At 40.3% G+C, this 18,488-nt stretch overlaps 1 protein-coding gene across 4 annotated transcripts in view; it reads left to right on the top strand.

Annotated features, from left to right (window-relative positions):
* The window catches only part of LOC120532350 (sodium/potassium/calcium exchanger 2-like), a 335,842-nt gene that overhangs the window by 257,687 nt on the left and 59,667 nt on the right, over positions 1 to 18,488 (top strand). The gene's annotated exons all lie outside the window — the stretch shown is intronic.

Raw genomic sequence — 18,488 nt, 5'->3', positions numbered from 1 at the left:
ATGTTAAAGTAATGTGTTTTCAGCAGGTTTTTGAAGTGCTCCACTGTATTAGCCTGGCAAATTTCTATCAGTCAGCTATTCCAGATTTGGGGTGCATAACAGCAGAAGGCCGCCTCACCACTTCTTGTAAGTTTAGCTCTCGGAATTCTAAGCAGACCCTCATTTGATCTAAGGTTACGATTTGGAGTGTAAGGTGAGAGACATTCAGAGGTATAGGATGGAGCAGATGATTGAAGGCTTTGTAAACCATAAGCAGAATTTTAAAGTCAATTCTAAATGACACAGGTAACCAATGTAGTGATCACCGTTAACAAATGAGAAATGACTTCCCTTTTAGAACTGGAAGATTTCCAGCATTGCTATCAGCTCAGAAACCTCTGACATCCTGGTACACTGTCTATCCAGCTGGAATTAATTCTACTGCAATTGCAGCGTTTTAAGTAACACAAAACTATATAGTTGCGGTGGGCTGGTGCTCTGTCCGAGGTTTGTTTCCTGCCTTGCACCCTGTGTTGGTTGATGTTGGCTCCAGCAGACCACAAGTTCACAATGGGATTAAGGTCTAGAGAGTTTCCTGGCCATGGACACCAAAATCTTGATGTTTTGTTCACCATGCTTAGTTCTCACTTTGGCCTTATGGCCTGGTGCTTCATCATGCTGGACAAGTCATTGCTGGCCACCAAACTGTTCTTGGATGGTTGGGAGAAGTTGCTCTTGGAGGATGTTTTGCTCCCATTCTTTATTCATGGCTGTGTTCATAGGCAGAATTGTGAGTTTAGCTCTGCACTCCCTTAGCTGAGAAGCAACTCCACGTGACATGAATGGTCTCTGGATGCTTTACTGTTTGCATGACACAAGACTGATGGTAGCACCGCTCACCTCTTCTTCTCTAGACACCCCAAACAATCGGAAATGGGATTCATCAGAGAAAATGACTTGACCCCAACAGTCCTCAGCAGTCCAATCGTTGTACCTTTTGCAGAATATCAGTCTGTCCCTCATGTTTTACTTGGCTTCTTTGCTGCCCTTCTTGACACCAGGCCATCCTCCAAAAGTCTTCGCCTCACTAGACATGCAGATGCCCTCACACCTGCCTGCTGCCATGCCTGAGCAAGCTCTGCACTGGTGGTGCCTTCCAATCCCAAGCCATGACTCAACTTTAGGAGACGGTCCTGGCACTTGATGGGACTTTCTTGAGCACCTTGGAGCCTTCTTCACAACAATTGAATGAATCATCAGGACAGAGTGGTCTCCAGCCTTGTCCTCATTGACACTCTCACCCATGTTAACAAGAGGATCACTGAAATGACGTCAGCAGGTCCCTTTGTGGCAGGGCTGGCATGCAGTGGGAATGGGTTTTTGGGGATTAAGTTCATTTTCATGGCAAAGAGGGACTTTGCAATTAATTGCAATTCATCTGATCCCTCTTCAGAACATTCTGGAGTAGATGCAAATTGCCATCATAAAAACTCAGGCAGCAAACTTTGTGAAAATTAATATTTGTATCATTCTCCAAACTTTCGGTCATGACTGTACACAGTCTCAAAGCCATTTAATCCAAATCAGTAAGTCTATCCCAGCAGCACTGAACACGAGGTAGAAACTGCCCCTAGACAGGGTCCCAGTCCATCACAGGGCCCACTCACACATAAACCCACTCAGGGACAATTTGGAATTGCCAGTTAGCTGAACACAACTGTTAGACGACAGCTGGGAGGTGACATTATGGCATGTGGGAACAGTGTCTGGGCCATTAGAGCTTACGCACGGAGGACTAGTGCATGTCCTGGGTTGGCACCAAAGAGATGCACAAGTACATGTCGAGTTCTGTAATGAAATCCCTTTTAACAGGAATGGAATAATTATTATGTTTTAGGTCCTCCCGGCCATCGGACCTTACTTTTTTCGTTATTTAATATTGCCTAATCTTATTTTTATTTTTTATAAACTTTTCTTTCTTCATCTTGTAAAGCAGTTTGAGCTATAGAAATAAATGTTGTTGTTGTTTATGACTGGGGTCGATTTATACCCCAACACTCCGCCTTTATGAATCTTTGGATGCCCAATATGTTACGCTTTCTTTCTTCTGGTATTACACGGCACTTTCTTTCCAGCTGTCAATGGAGTCATGGCAAGCTTCCTGTCAATATTCATATTTAAAATGTTATAAATGATAAACCAAGGTTAGCCCCGTGCGCCGTCTGCTAGCTTCGCAGGTGGCACCTGGATAACAAACCGACAGATGGCATGCACTCTGATGTTCTTGCGGAATCAGACCAGTGAGGCTGGCGGCTCTCCCACGTGAGGTAGAGTGCGGCGCAGATTGTGGATGGAGCCTTTGATCGGAGATTTGCCGCTACTCAGGAGCCCAGAGCCTTAAACTGAACATTAAAAGGCACGTCCTCCGGGGCCATTTTATTTTTTTTCAGCTGGGATTTTCAAAAAAGGAGCGCAGTGCCTGGCAGGATTTAACTCTTTCAAGTGAGCGGAGTTAGAAATTTGCTCTCTGAAATGCAAGAAAATCCCTGGAGGTTTTACGTTGTGAAATAAATAACCTCGACACACAGAAAAAGGTTTGGGGTAGTCACCCGTATGCTGCAAAAGGCAAATTAAGGTGCAGAGATGTGCACAGGTTCGAGTCCAACATTTGACTCACTCAAAACAGGAAGTGGTGTGGATTTTAAGATGTCTGCCAGGAAGTGATGTCTTCCAGGCCAGAACCGGAAGTGGCGTAGCCAGAACCAACAACAACAACATTTATTTCTATAGCACATTTTCATACAAAAAGTAGCTCAAAGTGCTTTACATAATGAAAAGAAAGAAACACAAAAGACAAAATAAGAAATTAAAATAAGACAACATTAGTTAACATAGAAAAGGAGTAAGGTCCGATGGTCAGGGTGGACAGAAAAAACAGAAAAAAAAAACTCCAGACGGCTGGAGAAAAAAAATAAAATCTGCAGGGGTTCCAGGCCACGGGTGTGACATCTTCATGGGCGGAAACCGGAAGTGATGTAGCCGGAACTGGAAGAGACCTGGCCGGAAACGGAAGTGACATCTTTAGGCCCGGAAGCAGAACCCGGCAGAATTTTCCATTTTTGATCTGCAGAGATAACAGAGAGAGGATTAGCTCGCCCCGCCACCCCTTGGCCTGGCGTGGAATTACCTTCAGTCGGTCCTTTTAGCTGCCTCCTAATCGCACGTGTGTGACAATATACATACCACAATTCCCTAATGGCCTATAGAGGACAGACGTTGGGAACGTGAACTGATTACTGCACATTGCTTCACCCACAACCCAATGAACCACCCGGATTGGGACACGAGTGCAGCAGGTGAGGTTTTTTACAGTGACTGGAGTGACAATCCTGCCACCAAACCCCCCAAGTTTTCCCTGCAAATTTGAGCACCTGGCATATAGGTGCCTATAAAATGGTTTATGCAGGAGTTAGAAATTGAACCAGCAGCCACACCAAATCATCATGGCTGCAAGGCCTCTTAGCACCTGGTCAGTGTAACCTGGGAGTATTGGGGGCTTTGCATAAAGGTAGCACCTTTGAGGTTTGGCAGCTTCACTCTACCTACAAGGGGGGATACGCATCACTGCTCCTCATCCATCTCCAAAATCTGGCACATGTGGCTCCATGAACATAACCCAGGAAACCACTTCAGGTGACAGGCAAAAACCACACGAGGAGGCAGTGGTGGTGTTGACAGGAGTCACTGGTTAGATTGGAGAATTTCTGAATTCTTATTTCACATGTTCATTTGGAGATTGTGATTGTATCTGCTCTAGATACGCTGCACATGGACATTATGAAGACATCCTCGTAATAGTAAAGAAAAGGAAGCTAAAGTGGTAAGATCTGACTGTGTTCACAAGACAGTCTTGCAGGGAATGGTCCAGGGAAACATGAGAAGAGGTCAACAAAGAAAACACTGGGTGAGGAACATCTCCAGGTGGACCCAGGTGCAGTGTGGTCCAAGTTCACACCTCACAAGAGCTCGCTCAAAGTTCAGTTCACACAGATTAAAATGAATACATTCACATTCATAGTTCACCATTTCCATTTTGAATTAGTTCACGTTCAGTTTATTTTGGATTTTTTAAGGAGTGAGAATAAATGACCCATGAGTTGACTTTTTTCAACTTTGCATGCCTTATATTAGGCTATTACAGTGTTCTTCAATAAAATACAATAATTATGGAGACTTTTTTATTTAAATACACTTTATTGAGTTATACCCAGCAACAAATACATATAACCAATATATGCAAATATCCATCCATCCCGCTATATCCTAACTACAGGGTCTTGGGGGTCTGCTGGAGCCAATCCCAGCCAACACAGAGCGCAAGGCAGGAAACAAACCCCGAGCAGGGCACACACACACACCCACACACCAAGCACACACTAGGGACAATTTAGAATCGCCAATCCACCTAACCTGCATGTCTTTGGACTGTGGGAGGAAACCCACGCAGACACGGGGAGAACATGCAAACTCCACGCAGGGAGGACCCGGGAAGCAAACCCGGGTCTCCTAACTGCGAGGCAGCAGCATTACCCACTGCGCCACCGTGCCGCCCTATACTAATATCCTCCCGGTCAAAAAACAAATGAAATTGATGCAAGTACACATATAAATTACCGCTCTGTTTCCAACCGTGTGACACAAATGGTGACTGTGGAACCAGCGTGTAGGTGAACTAACTGATTACGCTGCCGGTCAAAAATTGCGTCACATAATGCATGTCCAAAGGGGAAAAATATAAAGTGGCCTCGTGAAGTACAACGTTTTCCTAAAAGTGAAAGCGGAGCTTCACCGCGTGCTCGTGTCAGTGGGAAGGCAGCTTAAGCACAAGCAGGCAGACACAGACAGCGCCTATTTGATTTTACGGTATTTTTTCTGAATGTAAATAAATGGCAAAACATTCGTACAAAATAAATATTTGTAAAAATCCACTATTTGTGCTTATCCAAACACTGTATTCAGATTCGGCTCCACCTATACATTACAGGGTAAGGCAAAACGTTTAATCTGGGCCTAAACCAGATCGAGAATGTCACATAAAACTGAGTTAGCTCACGTTCAAGTTGTTCACTTGCAAAATACTTTACGTTAAGTTCACTGTTCTTAGAAAAATGAGCTTGTTCAATGAACGCGCTCTTGAATTAGTTCATGCACAACACTCCCTAGGTGACGTTTGCTGAAAGCCAAATTCTGGCACACAACTGACAAGTGTGGCAACGATTGGGATAACGTTTAACTGCGTAGAGCCCCCAGCAGACCACAGAGACAGAGGGCCTAACCAGACACAGAGAGCTTCTTGTTTGTTCTTATACAGCTGTGTTCTCCTGGGTTATTTTGTTAGACAGCAGGCCTCACTTATAGTGCTGTTAGTTAACTGCATGAATCAGAAGTTGTAGTAACTAACCGAGTCCTTTCCTGTATGCAATATTTGTAGGTTTCCTGTCGCATCTGTTTCCATTCTAACATGGAGCTCAGTGTGGATTGGATTGTTCTCATCCAATTTTGTTAGAGACCGTGTCACACTAAAACCCTTCCCCGTATTATTATTCAAATCCACACCCGTAAAACAGCCTCAATATGTTCCCAAAAATGCGTGTGACAAGGTGTACTGCTGTGGGTATGAAGGAGCATCACTATTGTTTCTTGGCACATCCATCCATCCATCCATTATCCAACCCGCTATATCCTAACTACGGGGGTCTGCTGGTGCCAATCCCAGCCAATACAGGGCGCAAGGCAGGAAACAAACCATGGGCAGGGTGCCAGCCCGCCACATTTTTTACCACACTTCTGCTGAATGATTTCATAGGCCTAAAGTCCTCAGTGTCCGTGTGTCAGTGAGAGGATGTGCAGCTTTCTTAATGATGGCGCTCAGTTTCGTTTATTTTGCGTCAATGAATTGTGGTGATAATAAATTACGTGAAATAGGCAGTCAGTGTGGTTAAGGATTTGGACTTCAAATCTCAAAGTTGTGGGTTCAAATCCCACTTCTGACACCATGTGAGCAAGTCACTCCACCTCTCCATGCTCTATTTGTGAAAAACAAAAAAAATTTAACCAGTTTTATCTTAATCTAGCTGTTCCCCACAGGTCCACCCGCACAGTAGTGAAACAGGACAAACTTTAATAAACAAAAATTTCACTAGCTAAGCAGAGGCAAGTTACACTCCAAACACACAGAAGTAGACCGACTCCCTACTCCTGGTGTCACGCTTCACCCTCCCCTAAGCCCACAGCTTCTGTCTCGGATTAGCGTCAATATGTCGCTCCTGAAGGCGAACTAGGATTCTTAGCGTGATGAGAGAAGTCGCAAAATTAACCGTAATTTTCAAGCAAATTGTAGAAAAAAAAAGATCTCAATCCGTTAAGTAGTTCTCTTGTTTGCTAACTAAGCGGATGTAAGGAACACTCCGAGGCTGGTGCATGAGTATGAAGAGCCCTGACCCCCTCCCAGAAGCCCGTTGCATGTCTGTCGGATTAGCGCAAATAAATCAGAGCCGCAAGCGAACAATGATACTTAGCGCGATGAGAGAAGTCGCAAAATCAACCGGAATGTCCAAGCAAATTATAGAAAAAAACCCTGATCTAATCCGTTACGTATACACCTTCGGAAACCGTGGAAGAGATGCCCCAGGAAATGTTAGGTAGGTCCCTGTTATTAATAGAGTAAAGGGTGGGTTGTAAAAACGTCCAAATACACGTTAAATAATTATATGAATATGGTGCCCCTACTTCGCGGAAATTCAGTTATTGCGGCCAGCCTTGGAACCCGCGATAAACGAGGGATTACTGTAATCACTTGATTACAATATAACTTAATACTCAATATTAAAAAGTAATTAGTTTATTAATGAACTTGTTCTACAAGTCATGGACAACCTGGCAGGCCTCTAGGTTAATTCAGGTGGACCAGGAGATGTATTTGTGTATCATAAAAAAGGCAGGAGCGGAACGGGAAGAATGTTAAAAATCACAAAACCTAAACCTAAATATACAAAACAAAAGCCAAAGTCAGAAATAGAGAAACACACATTATTACCGAAAATCACAAACAAAGAAAAGTTACACAAGAAGCTCGTTTTAGGTATAGTATTCATCCACAACCTTGGACTACAATATTATGCTCATGGAATGTCCAGAAAATTAACATTCTACCATTTAAAGTTTTGGCCTTTCATCTTACCAGAGTGCCTTTGGAGATGTTAATTTTTATTTTACTGCTTTAAACTTTTAATTTCACCTGTCTGCTAAACATTTCCTGTTCTATTTGGTCATCTACAGTTCCAGAGAGTAGAAGTCCAAGTGCGAAACAAAATAAAAATAGTATAAGTTACACTTCTATGATGTACTTATTGACCAGAAAATGCTTTTTAAGGATAAATTTGGTATTTTTCTAATCAAAATTATTTCTTCACAATCATGGTATATGGCAGAACTGGCACTCCAGCCACCATAAAAAACCTCACACTGGTTCAATTCCATCTGAACTAGTGTGGTGCTGAGGTGTCACCCGTTGCATGGCTGCACTCGGGTCCGAATCTGGAGATCCTGAGTTGGTTTGTCATGTGGTGGGTGCAGCATTGCGCTGTATCAGCATGCGCTCCTAACATCATCTCATGCTATATATGAGGCACATTACATGCACTGTGAGGAAGCATCAGTTACGGCACTGTGGCCATGTGGTGCGATTTCCCGAGGGTGATCATCATTGTTGAGGACCCCAGCAACTGGACCAGGCCAAGGGGACGCTCACGTAAAACCTGGCTGCAGCAAATAGAGGGTCATTTCCAGAGGGTGGGACTGGACCCCATATCTGCCTGGGTGATTGCCAACTGGGATCCTGAACTGTTTTGCCGTGCAGTGGGTGCTCCCCAACCTGATCTGACCTGCTACTATATATGCATTTGTTCTGCAAAGTTAAGTGCTTTCTATAAATTAAAAAATACGTGTTTCCCACTCTGGTGCCTTACAATGGAGAGTATAGAGTTCAGAAGAAAATCTAAAAAATTTACCAAATAGATTTTTTCAAGCCAAGACGGTTATTGAGTATTGATCTACACCTTTCCGGCACATGTATGTAACAACAAAAGATATGTGCAAATATTCCTTTTATCGCATATTCCTAGAACTATTTTTCTCATGGTAAGGAAATGTTTTTTATTGATTGCGCAAATTCTCATGAAAATATGAAAGTTAATCAAAACAAAACCAACCACCTGCCACGAAACATTTACTGTGATTTGATCTGTCGAAAAGAAACCACCACTCAGTGGGGTGAACAGTTATTGTGGAAAAACATAGTGCACAGCTGGTCTTCTTTTAAATCCACAGAATTGCTTAATATTGGTGTTTTTTTATTGTTCACAAATGGCATGTATAAACTGTTTTACAATGTGTTTGTATTCTCAAGATGCAGATCGATACTCAATAACCAAGTCTTGGCTTTTCCTCCACGCCCATAGACTTTCAATGTAAAGAGCCAGTGAGGGCAAGATATTTATTTTAATTTACAGAAAGCGGTCAACCTTAGAACACAATTTCACATGGCAAATGCAAATATAGCATATTTTTAACGAAATAACTTTGACTTGAAAAATACCAAAATTATCTTTTACCAAACAAGCTTGTACCTCTAATCCCATGGGGCAGACCTGTTGGGTTCTGTGGAGGCCACCAGGGGGAGATTCATGATCCCTATTTTATGGGACATACGATTGACCCGAAAATGCTTCCATTGGGCTATGCCCTAGCACCAAAGGTACTCCCGGGTCCAAGATAAAAGATGTCGCTTGATGATGATTAGTAATATTAGTAGCATTAATAATATAGGGAGCTGGAATCTCATGTATTCAAGAACAAACTTTGCACAGACTGCCTATGTTGTTTTTGTTATTATTATTATTATTATTATTATTATTATTATTATTATTATTATTCATTCATCCAACTATCCATTCATTTTCAATCCTTTTACTTCTGTTACTGAGTCACATTAAGCCAGGGTACTTAGTATGATTATAAAGATAATGATGATAATAATAATAATTATTATTATTATTATTTTGATCATTTCATTCACCCAACCATCCACCCATTTTCAATCTTTTTAATTCCGTTTTTGATGCACAGCAGTCCAGGTTATGCATTATGATGATGATGATGATGATGATTAGTAGAATTAGTAGCATTAATAATATAGGCAACTGGAACCTTATTAATGTGCAAATTAAGAACAAACTTTGCACAGACTGCCTATGTTTGTTTTGTTGTTGTTGTTATAATAATAATAATAATAATTTTATTATTATTATTATTATTTTCAGTCATTTTGTTCACCCAACCATCCATTCATTTTCAATGTTTTTACTTCTGTTATAGAGTCACAGTGAGCCAGGGTACTTATGATTATAATGATGATGATGAAGATCATTATTATTATTATTATTATTGATCATTTCATTCACCTAACCATCCACCCATTTTCAGTCTTTTTAATTCGGCTATTGATGCACAGCAGGCCAGGTTATGCATTATGATGATGATGATGATGATGATGATGATTAGTAGAATTAGTAGCATTAATAATATAGGCAACTGGAACTTTATTAATGTGCAGTTCAAGAACAAACTCTGCACAGAGTGCCTATGTTTTTGTTGTTGTTATAATAATAATAATAATAATAATAATTATTATTATATTATTATTATTATTATTTTCAGTCATTTTGTTCACCATTAATAATATTATTTATCCGTCTCATATTATTTTATTATTATTATTATCATCCTTCTAACGTTAAAAGTAAAAGGCTGACAGTAAAACTGCATGAGCAGATCTGTTGATTTAAAAGGAAAAGAAAAATAATGAATCCCAGCACAAACACAAAAAAAAAATGGATGTAAAACGCATAACGTCCATATGGTCCAGGCAAGCAGGTCCCCATGATAAACCTTTGTAACGCAGCGTCTACAGAACAGAAGGAGGATTTGACTGGTGGAATGCTTTATCCTTGGCGTCCGTCCACACTGAATGCTGGGTAATGAAGAGGCTTTTTGGTGATAAACCTAATCCTCTTCAGTAAGGGCTGGCATGTCTCTACATAACAGAGATATGAGGGTGGGTTTAACATGGCGTTTAAAGTGGCACTCTCTTCACACTATTTTCCAGTTGCTGAAAGTTTGTGTTCAGAATTATTGGTGAGAAGTTAAACTATAAACCTTATTCAGTGTGTGTACACTCACAATTCGTACGACCCCCTGTACTAATTCTGTTGTAAGATCTGCTTTTGCTCTCAGAATATCTTCCAAGTCTTCATGGCATAGATTTCACAAGATGTTGGAAACATTCCTTTGACATGATTGCATCTCCTGTACTACCAAATTTTCTAGATTTGTCAGCTGGGTAGGCCACTGAAGAGCAGTCATACTGTGAATCTCCTGTTCTACCAAATCCCAAAAGTGTTCTATTGGATTCAAGTCTGGAAACATGTGTCAAGAAAACATTCCCCACACCATTATACCACCACCACCAGGCTGGGTTGATGACACAAGGCAGGTTGGGATTGTTTATTCATGCTTTTGGTGCCAAATTATGACACTACCATTTCTGTGCCTCAGCAGAAATCAAAATTCATCAGCTCAGGCTACGCTTTTCCATTCTTCATCTGTCCAGTTTTGGTGAGCCTGAGCCCACTGCAGCCTCAGCTTTCTGTTCTTAGCTGACAGGAGTGGAAGCCGACGTGGTCTTCAGATGTTGTAGGCCATCCACCTCACCGTTCACGTGTGGTGTATTATGAGATAAACTTGTGTTAACCACTGTTGGTTATCTGTGTTACTGTAGCCTTTCTGTCGGCTTGAACACGTATGGCCATTTTCCTCGGACCTCTCTCTCTGATCAGCAGTTACAAAAATATTGAAAACCATCTCTTCTCTCACCAACAGTCAGGCCACAATTGAAATCACTGAGATGACATTTCTTCCCCATTTTGGTGTTTGATGTGAATGTTCACTGAGGCTCCTGACCGGCGTCTGCAGGAGGTTACGTTTGGTGCTGCTGCCACCTGATTGGCTGATTAGACAATGACATGGACAGGCAGCTGGACAGGCGCTCTAAAGATTTTCTCAGTGTATGTGTGTGTTAGCGTTCAAAATGTGGTTTGGTTATAAAATGTCTTCAGTTACTGGTAACACCTTCAAATGCCTATAATTATTAGACTTTTACTTTACCAATAATTACAATGGAAGTTGAACTGCCCTGTGTCTTGGCCTAGGCACGATATGGGCAGTACCAATGGGACTATTGCAGAAAACACTTTATTATTAATAATAATAATAATATTATAGGCAGTCTGTCCAAGGCTTTTTCTTGAATTGTGCTTAATGTTGCCAGGTTCCAGCACCCTGTAACTGTACAAGAAAAATAAAAAGATTGAAAAATGAACAGATGGGTAGATACAGTAAATACTACTACTACCTATACTAATAATACTACAGTAATACTAATACTACTACCAATAATAATAATAATCATCATCATAATTATCACAATCATAAAAAGAACCCTGGCCTACTACCTCTTTAATAGGAGTAAAAAGACTGAAAATGGGTGGAAGGTTGGATAAATGAATAATCATCATCATCATCATCATAAGTACCCTGGCTCATTGTGACTCTATAACAGAAGTAAAGTGATTGAAAGTGGATGGCTGGTTGGATGAATGTATAATGATGATCCCCCACTATATCGTGGTTCAGCTATTGTGCCCCCGATATATCGCGGATTTTTCTGTGGAACATATCTAATTTTATACGTACATTGTACACTACGGTAGGCAAAGAGTTTCGCGTTACAGTACCCAGATGATTTCTTACAAGGCCTGTTATTGGCTGCAAGAGGAGACTCAACCAATCAGAGAGGGACTTTCATTCTCTTGGGCTCTGATTGGCTGCTGCTAACATGGTGTAATCTCGCAAGAACAGCGAGCGTGGGTCCCCGACGCATCTCAGATCTCTACGTATCATGTAACCTTGCTTGTGGTCCGATTGTTGTGAGCAAACGTTTTGTGAACTTTTCGTTTTGTTTTAAGCCCTATGATGGCTCCCAAGCATCCTCCATCTTCTTAGCCTTCTGGTAGTAGTGAGCCTAATCACCAGAGTAAGACCTTGACCCTTCAGGAGAAGGTAAAACTCCTGGATATGCTTTAGGAAGGAAAACATTACACGGACGTCGCTCGCCATTACAAGTTTACATGTGTTTAAAGTGTGTGGGAGGGGTATTTTAAGGGTTAAACTATAAAAATATTATTTATATGGTCTTTCTATATCACCGACAAAAGCACAATAGACATATGCGCCCGACAAACCGTGAGAGACAAATGAGCGACGACAAAATCGCGAGAGAGGCCAAGAGAGTGGGACGCCCTTGCTGCAATTCTTCCCACATATGCAGGGCGTGATCTTAAGGACTATCTGGGTGCCATGCTAATGGCATGCCGCGTCTCATAATATTGACTTCTAAAATAAACATTATTATATATGCTTTAAACTAGTAATTCATATTTAATGAAACTTTCGCGATTTTGTCGGCGTAATTTTGACGGTGCCTTTTAATCGGCGCTATTTTGTCGGCGCACATATGTCTATCGCGCAAATGTCTGTCACAGAATTTTCACCTATCGCTGATGGCTCTGGAACGTAACTTGTGCGATAGGCGGGGGATCACTGCAATAATAAATAATAATAATAATAATAATAATAATAATAATATAGGCAGTCTATGCAAAGTTTCTTCTTGAACTGCACATCAATACATCAGGTTCCAACTCCCTATATTATTGGTGCTACTAATACTGCTAATCATCACCATCGTAATACGTAGCCTGGCCTACTGTGCCTCAATAACACAATTAAAAAGACTGAAATGGGTGGATGGCAGGGTGAATGAAATGATGGATAATAATCATCATCTTCTTCTTCATCATCATCTTCATCATCATCATCATTATAATCAGAATAAGTTCCCTGGTCTACTGTGACTCTACAGGTGCATCTCAATATATTAGAATAACATCAAAAAGTTGATTTATTTCAGTAATTCAATTCAAAAAGTGAAACTCATATATTACATAGATTCATTACACAGAGTTATATACAGTATTTCAACCATTTATTTCTTTTCATTTTGCTGATTATGGCCTACAGGTAATGCAAACTCAAAATTCAGTATGTCGAAAAATTAGAATATTACTTACGATTTTTAATACAGAAATGTTGGCCTACTCAGTTAGAGGATCTGTGCAGACTTTTTTCAAAACATGGCAGGATCTAATCAGTAATATTTTGAAATGATTTTATAAAGCACAGAGAATTTGTTGATTTGGGTATTTTTAAAAGCCTTAAATTTTACACCGTTTGGCTTGCTCTCTCTCTCAAGGGTGGGGATCGATCTGTTCTTAGCATAATTCTTCTTTTTTTTTTTTTTTTTGTAAAAACTTGATTGCTATGTATTGATTGTAATAAAATTAATAAATAAATAAATAAAAAAAAAAAAAAAAAAAAGAAATGTTGGCCTACTGAAAAGTCTGTCCGTGTCGGGGCTCCTATGCAGACGAGCTGAAGGCCGCAATCAAAGCATCCTGGGCTTCCATAGCAGCTCAGCAGTGCCACAGGCTGGTCGCCTCCATGCCACACCGTATTGATGTAGTCATTCATGCAAAAGGAGCCTCGACCAAGTATTGAGTGTGTACATGGACAGACTTTTCTGTAGGCCAACATCTTTGTATTAAAAATCATTTTTTAATGGTCTTATGTAGTATTCTAATTTTCTGAGATACTGAATTTTGAGTTTTCATTACCTGTAGGCCATAATCAGCAAAATGAAAAGAAATAAACGCTTGAAATATATCACACTGTGTAATGAATCTATATACTGTAATATACAAGTTCACTTTTTGAATTGAATTACTGAAATAAATTAACTTTTTGATGATATTCTAATATACTGAGATGCACCTGTAGAGTCACAGTAGACCAGGGAACTTATTCTGATTATAATGATGATGATGAAGATGATGATGATGATGATTATCCATCATTTCATTCACCCTATAATGATATTGTAATTTATTGAGATGCACCTGTATAACAAAGGTAAAAAGATTAAAAATGGATGGCTGGTTGGATGAATAATAATAATAATAATAATAATAAAATAACCAGTCTGTAAGTTTGTACTTGAATTGTGTGATATACTGCCAGGTTCCAGATCCCTCCATTATTAATGTTACTAATACTAATAATCATCATCATAATTATAATAAGTAACCTGATCTCTTGACCTCATTAACAGAATTATAAAAGATTGAAAATGGGTGGATGGTTGGGTGAATGAAATGATGGATAATAATAATAATAATAATAATAATAATATAGGCACTCTGTCCAAGGTTTGTTCTTGAACTGTGAAGAGTTCCAGCTTGCTATATCTATAAAACAAAGTATAACGGATTGACAATTGAATAAATACTAATACTCCTGTTACTACTACTACTAATAACAGCAATAATCCATCCATTATCCAACCCGCTAAATCCTAACTACAGGGTCACGGGGTCTGCTGGAGCCAATCCCAGGGCACAAGGCAGGAAGCAAACCCCTGGCAGGGCACACACACACCAAGCACACACTAAGGACAATTTATAATTGCCAATGCACCTAACCTGCATGTCTCTTGGTCTGGAATCCGTGCAGATTTTATTTTTTTTTTCTCCAGCCGTCTGGAGTTTTTTTTTTTTGTTTGTTTTTTCTGTCCACCCTGGCCATCGGACCTTACTTATTCTATGTTAATTAATGTTGACTTATTTTTATTTTTTATTGTGTTTTCTATTTTTCTATTCTTCATTTTGTAAAGCACTTTGAGCTACATTTTTTTTGTATGAAAATGTGCTATATAAATAAATGTCGTTTGGACTGTGGGAGGAAACTCACACAGACACGGGGAGAACATGCAAACTCCACGCAGGGAGGAACCGGGAAGCGAACCCGGGTCTCCTTACTGTGAGGCAGCGGCACTACCACTGCGCCACTGTGCCACCCCTAACAGTAATAATTCTAATCATAATAAGTATCCTGGCTCACTGTGACTCTGTAATAGAAGGAAGCAGATTGAAATTGAATGGCTGGTTGGATGGATGGGTAATAATACTAATAATATTATAGACAGTCTGTCCAATTTTGGTTCTTGAGCCGAATTTAATGCTGCCGGCTCTCCATATCTACAGTAAAAAAGAAGAGTAAAAGGACTGAAAAATGAATGAATGGATGGATGAATGGCTGGCTGGCTAATAATTCTGATGATGACACTTTGTCTGGAGTTGCTTCCTTCCTTGTGCCTAATGCTGCTTGGTATGCTGTGCCATCTTGTACTCTTTAAACTGAATACAAGAAACTGGTACTTGAGTCATAATAATCAGTATGGTTGTTACATTGATTAGATTTTTGTATTCATATTTTCTACTCTTGTACAATGTAAATGTATACCGTAAAGCCCTACTGCATTTGTGATTCATAAAATATCTTCATACTTTGAACCCAGAACAGACAAGTGTTGGCTCAAACGTGTGCTGTCCACTGAGACTGACCGCTCTGTGTCATAATAATATGCAGTGGCGTCCTCTCATAACTCATAAGACCCCGATCTGTTCAAATGGAAGTTTTCATTTACACAGTATGACAGTTCTCACAAATTCATCAATCCTCAGTTGCCCACTACTCTATAATTAAAACAGGCCAGATTTTTTTTTCTTTTTTTAAGGGTTTGCTGGACAGTTGTGAAGAGGATAAATATCCTTAGGCCCGTAAACAAGGGATTCACCACCTGTGACCTTGGCCCCACCGCATTATCGGCATTAAATATGTGAACAGATTGGCCTGACAGGAATGACGTCATCGGGCATTTTCAATGTGGCCTTGAAACGCTGAGTATTTGCCTTGAAAAGAGACCAGATAATAACGTAAAGAGAACACGTGATAATGGCATAACAAGGGAACAATTTCATTATTAGTGGTCAGCTGACCAGCCTTTTTAAAAAATCAAGTCAAAAATACCTCTGAGCTGGATTAGGTAGGTTAAAAAAAGAAAGAAAGGATGGGGGTCTCAACAGAACAGCAGAGTCCTCAGAGCTAAACGTCAGCTGCAGACACTGAACTCCATTTCGCTTTCATTTAAGTCTTGCTGATGCCTTTTAATGCCCTCATGTCACCTACCTATTTCATAAACATAATGAGCACCACTCAGATTGGTCTATGCAAGTCATGCAAGACCAGAATGATGTGTTGTCATGGAAACCAGGCATGGGCGACCAGGATGGTTCAAGGTTCCATACCTGACTAGTGTAACAAAAGGACAGGAGGAGGCCAGTCACATGGACTATTTGTTCCCGCCAATACAATAGGTGGCAGTCTCCCTGGGGCACAGAGCCTGCATGGATACTTGCAGGGCAGGCTGGGAATTGTAGTCTCATTAGACAGCCCTGCTGAGTTCCATGGTTGCCACCAGGGGGAGCTGCAGCGACAAACCAATCCTACTTTATGGAACTTCCTCCTGACCCGGAAGTGCTTCCAACACCAGAAGTTCTCCGAGGTCTGGCATAAAGGAAGCTGCCCAACCTCATCCAGGTGAGTCGGAGTTGGGAGAGGAGCTGGACAACACTCACCTGGAGGAGTGAAAGGTGTGGAAAGGAGAAAGAGGAGGAGGAATTCAGCCTGTGCTGTGCTTATGAATAACCTATGAAGGTATTTGTTAAAATATATTATTATTTGATCCCAGGATTTATGGTAGTGCCGTTGCGTCTGGGAATTGGTGGTTCATCGGCACCCCCTGCAGGTCACAATGTGTATTTCATAGAAGTTATTTGTGCATTATGAATGTCATTTTTTTGTCATCCATTTATTTGAATTGTTCATGTATTTTCTATATATTTTCACCAGTATTTGTTTCCAGTAGCCCTGCTACATTGTCAGTATTTTAGGTAACCGAATTTCTCTTTATTTTTAGTTTTCACTGTTACTGAAATTTTGATATCCACTACCTGATGAATATGTACAAAGGGTTTTTCTCTAGTGATCTGCATGGCTGGATACAAAGAAGAAATCTTATTGAAACAGGATAAATTTAGTTTTTTTTCAGGATTCATTTACTGTAGAAGGGTGTGCACAATTTTCTCTTTTCCTTTTCGCATTTATGTGTCGTTTTTGGGTTAATCGATGACAAAACCTCCAATTAAAATGCGTCAAATGGCAGCAAGAGAGGCCTAAACATACAGTAGGCGCCATCTCTGGGGGTATAGGGGCAGCTAGCCTGCAAATCTAAAGCTCATCCCAGAGGGCCGCTAAAGAAAAGAAAGATTTGTAACGTCTGTCACAAGCTACCTATGGGAGTAGGTAACCTACTAGTAGTTTGTGACCAACCAGGACCGGGAGTTAGAATTAGAATTAGAACAATCTAGACGAGAACAGGCCATTCAGCCCAACACAGCTCGCCAGTCCTATCCACTTGTTTCCTCCAAGAAAACATCAAGTCGAGTTTTGAAAGTCCCTAACGTCTTACTGTCTACCACACTACTTGGTAGCTTATTCCAAGTGTCTATCGTTCTTTGTGTAAAGGAAAACTTCCTAATGTTTGTGCGAAATTTCCCCTTAACAAGTTTCCAATTGTGTCCCCGTGTTCTTGATGAACTCATTTTAAAATACAAGTCTGATCCACTGTACTAATTCTCTTCATAATTTTAAACACTTCAATCATGTCACCTCTTAATCTTCTTTTGCTTAAACTGTAAAGGCTCAGCTCTTTTAATCTTTCCTCATAATTCAACCCCTGTAGCCCCTGAATCAGCCTACTTGCTCTTCTCTGGACCTTCTCTAGTGCTGCTTTGTCCTTTTTGTAGCCTGGAGACCAAAACTGCACACAGTACTCAAGATGAGGCCTCACCAGTGTGTTATAAAGCTTGAGCAGAACCTCCTTGGACTTGTACTCCACAGATCAAGGCGCTATATAACCTGACATTCTGTTAGCCTTCTTAATGCCAGCAGAGTCAAAACAAAAGAATTACGGCAGGAAGAAAAAGTAAAACAGCTGTTTATTATATCAGTCCTTTGGCAAGTAAAGTTCTGGGGCAGGAATGTATATATAGTTTCCATACTCGCACACAAAAAATTTACAAAGGAAAACAAAAAATAAATAAATAAAATGACCCATAAACCAGCGTTTCTCAACCTTTAAGTAGTTGCGACCCGAGTTTTCATAACAGTTTTAATCGCGCCCCCCTAACAATTTTTTGAAATGTAGATGCATATTTTATTATACCTACTTAACTTTTATCGACATTTATCTAACTCTATATTTATTGTTCTAGTATCAGAATGTAGTTTAAGTTCATTTGTTTTGGTTTCAACAG

Source organism: Polypterus senegalus, chromosome 7 (assembly GCF_016835505.1).
Source record: "Polypterus senegalus isolate Bchr_013 chromosome 7, ASM1683550v1, whole genome shotgun sequence".
In the NCBI taxonomy this organism is placed as follows: domain Eukaryota; kingdom Metazoa; phylum Chordata; class Cladistia; order Polypteriformes; family Polypteridae; genus Polypterus; species Polypterus senegalus.
The sequence above is the reverse complement of the archived record's forward strand: the minus strand, read 5'-3'. Positions and strand labels throughout refer to the sequence as shown.